The sequence below is a fragment of the Camellia sinensis genome, chromosome 12 (assembly GCF_055761805.1).
Source record: "Camellia sinensis isolate YWXY chromosome 12, ASM5576180v1, whole genome shotgun sequence".
NCBI classification, from domain to species: Eukaryota; Viridiplantae; Streptophyta; class Magnoliopsida; order Ericales; family Theaceae; genus Camellia; species Camellia sinensis.
In genome coordinates this window covers 159,571,058-159,577,842 of record NC_138972.1, presented here as the reverse complement: position 1 = coordinate 159,577,842, position 6,785 = coordinate 159,571,058, and positions in this window count along the sequence as shown.

Below are 6,785 nucleotides of genomic sequence, written 5' to 3'. Positions count from 1 at the left end.
AATATAATTGTTAGAATCAGAGGGGGTAATTCATAATTTAAGTAAATATCCGGAGGTGTGTTTGTAATTTACCTAAACAGTAAAGATTTCAAACTGGACTATGTTTTTGATTTTGTGGGCCAAATACATTTGAACTCTAAAAATACTAAACTGGACTGGGTGAATTAATTGGCCCATCAAGTACAGCATTCAAAGATTGGGCTTTGTAAAAGGTTCAAGAATTAGGCTAATGAAAGGTGTGTTTAGGACTGGGCATAGGGTTATCTGACCCGCCCAAACCGCCCTACCTGATCCGAACCGCACGCGTATGGGCGGTTTCACAAACACATTAGGGTAGGGTGCGGTTTGGATTTTATATAAATTTCAGGTTGCGGGCGGGTTGCGGGTTTGAACAGCACCTGCCCAACCCGTCCGCATTAATACATTTTTTTTCCCTCTTTCAAATCTGATCGTTCGTTCATCTCATCTCACCAAACAAAACAAAAAAACCCTAATGATCTATCTACCTCTCAAACTCAAAAACACGATTCTCTCTCCCTCGCTCTCTCATCTCATCATTATCTCTCTCACTCTCGTTACTGATCGTCTCACTCTCTCATCGCACCATCGATCGACTCACTCTCTCATCGCACCACCGATCGACTCAGACCACTGATCGACTCACAGGTCAGTAAGGCTCTCTGTCTCTCAGTCTCTATCTCTTTCTCTCTCGCCCCGATCTTTGAGTTTTTTTTACAATATATATATATATATATATATCAGATATCTTTCTGATCTGTCTCCCTCACTCTCTCATCTCATCAGTCTCACTCTCTGGTTTTGCATCTGCACCAATCGATCACAGGTAAGCCTCTCTCTCTCTCCATGATCTCTCATTTCATCGGTCTCACTCTCTGGTTTTGCTCTGTTTTTTTTTTTAATTGAATCTTATTTTTTTATCTGTATTGAATCTGTTTGTATTGAATCTGTATTGAATCTATATTTTTTTTTTTTTTTGGAATCTGTATTGTCTTAGGTTAAATTACAATGAGCCATTTAAGAGTTTTGCTTAATTAAAGGAGACATATTAATTGACTACCCAAAGATCAGTAATTCTGCGAGTGGAAATGTGTTTTTATGAGACCAAGATTAAAAAATGGACTTTTGAAGCACTGTCCAGTAATCCAGTATTCATTTCTTTCCTGTACAGGGCATTGCTTTGATAATCACAGTTCTCCAGATTATACGCGTTCCTAATCTGAAGGTGATTTTCTAAACTAGGTTTTTTCTTTTTTGTGGGTGGACAGGGAACCACTTATGCTACTTCTCTGTGGATGTTATCTCAGATTGCTATGAACAGAAGTTTATTTTTTTGGCAATTTTGTGGCGCTATAAATTTTATTCCTAAGAATGTTGAAATTTTATAGTTAGCTTTTACAAAAATTAACAAGATTTGTAGATCCAGCACTGCTCATACACAATCTGTTATCACTTATATGAATCACTTGTGAATATTGCCTTTGAATGCATGATAGTGATGAAAATTTGGAAAGTAGTTTTGCTTTCTACGTCATATTTGAATCTATAGAATTTGGTGGTTTAAACACAATTTCATGTAAATCAATTTGTACTAGGGATGTTTGAGTCTTAATGAAGATAGGAAAACGTTCATAAACTAGCTACTGTTGATATTGCAGCATTAAATGCTTGGCAATTGCATTCTAGGAATAAAATGATCCTCAAAACTTAAAAAACACGTATCTGAAAGAGATAGTTGACACTAACATTCCTCAGCCAGTGAATTAGATTAATAAATAAAATGGAGTGACAAACAGATACCTGATTTTATTGCAGGTATGAACCATAAATTGGCCAAATTGAAATTCTTGTATGCAAAAGTTTTTGTCACAGAAATTATAACTGATTTATTAGGGAGATTTCATATTTTATAAATGAAAAGAATCTTAATCAGTTATTAACTTTCAAATTTTTCTATGTTTGAAATTTTACATGTTTGTAAAAAGATTAACATTTTGTATGTTTAGATATTGATGCTTCTCTTGAGGATCTGTATGTAATTATGTACCTTTCTAAAATTTCCTCTTCAGATCTGTATTTGATATTGATCCTCAAAAAATCAATTTAAATTTTTGCAAGGTGCAATTTTACAAATTTGGAACTGGTTGAGAAGCAAAAGCTATGCATTTCTTCCTCCTGCTAATTTGTTATTCATGTTTAATAAGTCAATGGCAAATATTAATTCCTATAAAATCGCTTTCATTGCTGCATTTGAATGCTTCAGGAAATCAGTTTTATTATATGTCAATATTTTGGCTTAGAGGAATGCAAATGGTTAGAACTAGTATTTTTTTTTTAATATTTATTTCCATTCATGCTGAGAGGCTTATTGTTTCTCAATTAATGTAATTAAGATGATCTCTCATTCTTCTTGATGCAATCAGGTTGGAATTGTTCTTCTCAGTTGCGCTTTCTTGTATGACATTTTTTGGGTGTTTGTTTCTAAATTGTTTCTTGTATTTCTTCAAATCATGATGAAATAACAGTTCACTTGATAAAAGGCCATTGTTTAAAATGAAATATGCTTTTCTTTTCATACAAGTTGCTCGGGGTGATAAGATTGGAGAAGATGGCATACCGATGCTACTAAAGATCCCTCGAATGTTTGATCCTTGGGGTGGCTACAACATCATTAGATTTGGTGACATTATCGTACCAGGACTGCTAGTAGCATTTTCACTAAGGTTTGAGCAATCCAACCATGATGACTATTGTTCTCTTTGACTCTACTGAAAATGCATCATTGGCTCATTGTAATTTAACTTGTCGTTACTCCTTAGTAGTTTGTACAGACCCTACTACCATGTTAATTTAACGGAACCATCTATAGAATGAACCATCTTAGGTTACGAATTGAATTTGTTGTGTTTTTTTTTTATAAGTTTTAATTCATTAATTATTAATGTTTGAGCATTTTAGAAAATGAGGAAAAAGGTCCAAAATAAAGATTGACAAAATGGGAGAAAAAAAAAGTTTGAAAATAAACTTTTTAAAAAAAAGTTCAATCCGCAAACACATCCACGAACCCTATCCGCACAAACCGCAAACCGCATTGCGGGTGGTTGTGGGTTGACTTTTCCCCAAACCGCATAGATGCGGGCGGGTCCAAACCAAACCGCAAACCATCCCAAACTGAACCGCGGACACCCCTAGGTGTGTTTGCTTGAATAGAGGCTAAAATTTTTAAGATGCGAATATGATACGAATAAAAAAAAAATTAAGGTGGAGAGATGATTAATATATAACAAAAATAAAAAATAAAAAAATAATTAGATTGAAGATTAATTTTTATGTTTTCAAAATAAGAAATTGGTAAAATTACCAAACAATAGCCTAGAATTCATATTACCAAAATAATAATAATAATAATAATAAATAAATAAATAAATTCCATCTTTGGTTGAAGATTAAAAATAAAAGAAATTTATTGACTCGGAAAATAAAATGCAACGTTATAAGTACAATTTGAGTTTTATTTGACTTGCATTTTGAGGTCATATATTCACAAAATACAAATTCAAAATGAATCCAACCTCAATATGCTACATCATCAACAAAAACATTTAAAGTGATTAGGTGAATAGTAAACCTAATTTAATGACTATTATTATTACATTACCTGTAAATTTTGGCTTTTATCAAACAAGTAAGGTAAATTTGCATTTACTGTAGATGTCAAGTATGGATTAGGCTATTCCAGTGTGGTAGCTAGCTAGAGATGAATTGGATTTTGTTGCTTTGTTTATGAGATAAGAATTGTGAAGTGCTACACTTGAATTTGAGTTTTATTTTATTACTTGGGATTGTGGGGTTTTAGTTTACCAATCCCATTCCCTATCTCCCTCCCAAAATAACAATAATAATAATAATAATGATTTTTTGGGGGGAGAAATATAATTGAAAAAAAAAAATTAGATTCATAATTAAAGTTTATTACACTTGATTTATAATTGGTTATTTTTTCATTGAAGCACGAAATCATAGTATAGATGGGTGCTCTTATCACTTGACATAAAGAGCCTACTTGGTGCAATTTATCAAACAAGGTAAATTTGCATTTAGTGTAGATGCCGAGTATGGATTAGGTTGTTCCAGTGTAGTAGCTAGCTAGAGATGAATTGGATTTTGTCACTTTGTTTATGTGATAAGGATTGTATAGCGTTACACTTGTAGAACGTTACACGAAATCATAGTATATATATACATATCCCGAGCCCTATAAGTATTGTGCTAAGGTCGGCAAGTTTCTAGGTCTATGCCTATTTCCTACTTGGAAGTATTGTCTGTCATAAACGAGCCAAACAACTAATTTCATAGGTTTGTTGTTTTGGATTCAATCAAAGAAAGGACCTTTGTAATAGAGGTATCATGCACAGTCGATGTGGATTCCCACATCCTGCCTCGGCGCAAGCATGAGCCTAGCTTTGACATCATACATGTGGCCTAGCCCCTATTTAGAAGTATTGTTTGATATGGCCCAATCCCCTTTGAGCTTTAACCCAAAAGGTGCTTTCACATTGGAGGTGTCCGACTATGTCTCATAAATTCATCTTGGACATCACCTATAAGTTGTAACTATACATTCAATGATTTTACTTACTTTCTTGAAGGAATTAAACTGATAAAGCAGAGTAGGCCCATATCCTAGGATTGGAGCATTATGGAAGCTTAGCCATAACAATGATGCTGACTTGCTGTTAGTAGAAACAATGTGAATGCTTTTTCCTCGATCAACTTTAGCACCATTCTGCTACTTGTGGATTTTCTTTTATTGGGTTGGTTTGTTGTTCTCTGTTTTCAGATGTTTGGTTGGTCTCTCGTCAACCCTCCTCAACGCGGTGCTTGCACATGATTGGGTTAGTTCTGTAATGCCAACTTAGTTGGGATCATGCTATCTTGTTATGATGCAATTTTGCACACACCATCTTCCCTCTTTGTTTATGAAGATCTTATTGGTTTCGTTTAGGATGTGGGTTGCCTTTTTGGCTTTTTGGTTTTAGCTATTTTAGCCTAAGGCTAAGGGGTTGTTTAGGATAAACTAAATAAGTTTACTTTTTGACTTTTTATGAAATATGGGTTAGGTATGGGTTAGGTTTGAAGTGATGTGGTTGGGAGATGATGTGAATTAAATAAGATGATGTGACTTAAATAAGATAGTGACTTTTTGACATTTTGACTTTTTTAAGTTATGCCAAACCAAGCCTAAAAAGACTCGTTTGGGATAGGTTTTTTTGCTTTTTTTTTTGACTTCTGTGAGAGAAAAAATGAAATGATTATGGTTTGGATGTGAAATTTTGTCTTATTAGACTAAAAAGCCTATTTTGTCTTTTTATGTCTATTTTAGCCCCAATTCACCCCAAGCTATCATGCCAAACCAGTGTTGTATGTTGGTTTTTATCAGTAAGGTTTATCTCTCTTTTACCGAATCAATAAAAAAAAAACAAAGTTGTAACTAATGTGGGATTCCAACAACCCTTCCTAATTAGTTGCAACATACTTTTTGAGGATTAAAATGTTAAGTTAGTTATAGTCTAACATTTAAAAAGAAAGGTTAAAAAAAGTACTTCTAACTTGAAATCCAATTTTACTAGAAGATGGTGACCAAAACAAAAAAAGATGCACTGGTCCATTGAGAAGAGATGACAACCATAGGATTTGGGATAACCACTGACCTATTGGGCTGTTACAGCTTGCCCAATTCAAGTTAATATTTTTAGGACTTAGAATAAGTATTTTGGTCCATAAAGTCAAATTAGGCCAAAATTTGGAACCTGTTTGTTTTTGGGTTGGGCTTAGAATGAAATTCTAGCTCAGTCTGGCCTATCTATTTATAAAATATTAATGAAAAATCTTATATTAAACATTTATTAAGGAACCCCAAAATCATTTACAATTGATTTATTAATGACTAAAATTCAAATAATCATTAAAAATGATAAATTAATATATATCGGATTAAGTGAACCGACTTGAGACTTGAACTTAAAACCTGAGTATTATACTTCTTGAATTCACTCATCTATGTATTAAACTGTCCCACATATGCTCTATGTATATTGATTGATTTTCAGTTCATTTGTAGTGTTTGATGTAATATATATTTTTGTTTGATGCAAAGTTCATTTGTAGTGTTGCTGCCAAGGAATTTTGTGAGGATTTGATCAAGATGTTGAAGATAGGTATTCTCCTAATACTTGTTATATTTAACGTATTGCACGGTACCTCAAATACATACGCATCTGCACATGCTGCATACACTTGCAATGTTGATCCATATCTTTGCGTAGTATATGTATACAGGATTAATTAGAAATAGTAAATAAATCACAAACAATTGACTCCTACAATGTAGGAGATAAAATCAAATAAAATTATGTTTAGTAAAATATTTTCTTACAAAAATATCAGCTAAATTATTAAGCGTTTATGTATAATTTTATAGGCTCTTGTTAATATATATCCTAAGGGCACATGTTAAGAAAGTATTAAATAGGTACAACTACCTCCATTAATAGAGGAAGTTGTAAAAACTTAAATGATGTCTACATTAAATAGTTGTTTTTTATTATAAGATCAAAACACCATTGTTGTTTTTCTTTTCATTTTAACTTTTTAATTTATTTGTTTTTGGTATAGAAATAATTTTAAAAATATGAAAAAATCTTCTTCTTCTTCTTCTTCTTCTTCTTCTTCTTCTTCTTCTTTTTTCTTTTTTGTATTTATTTTTA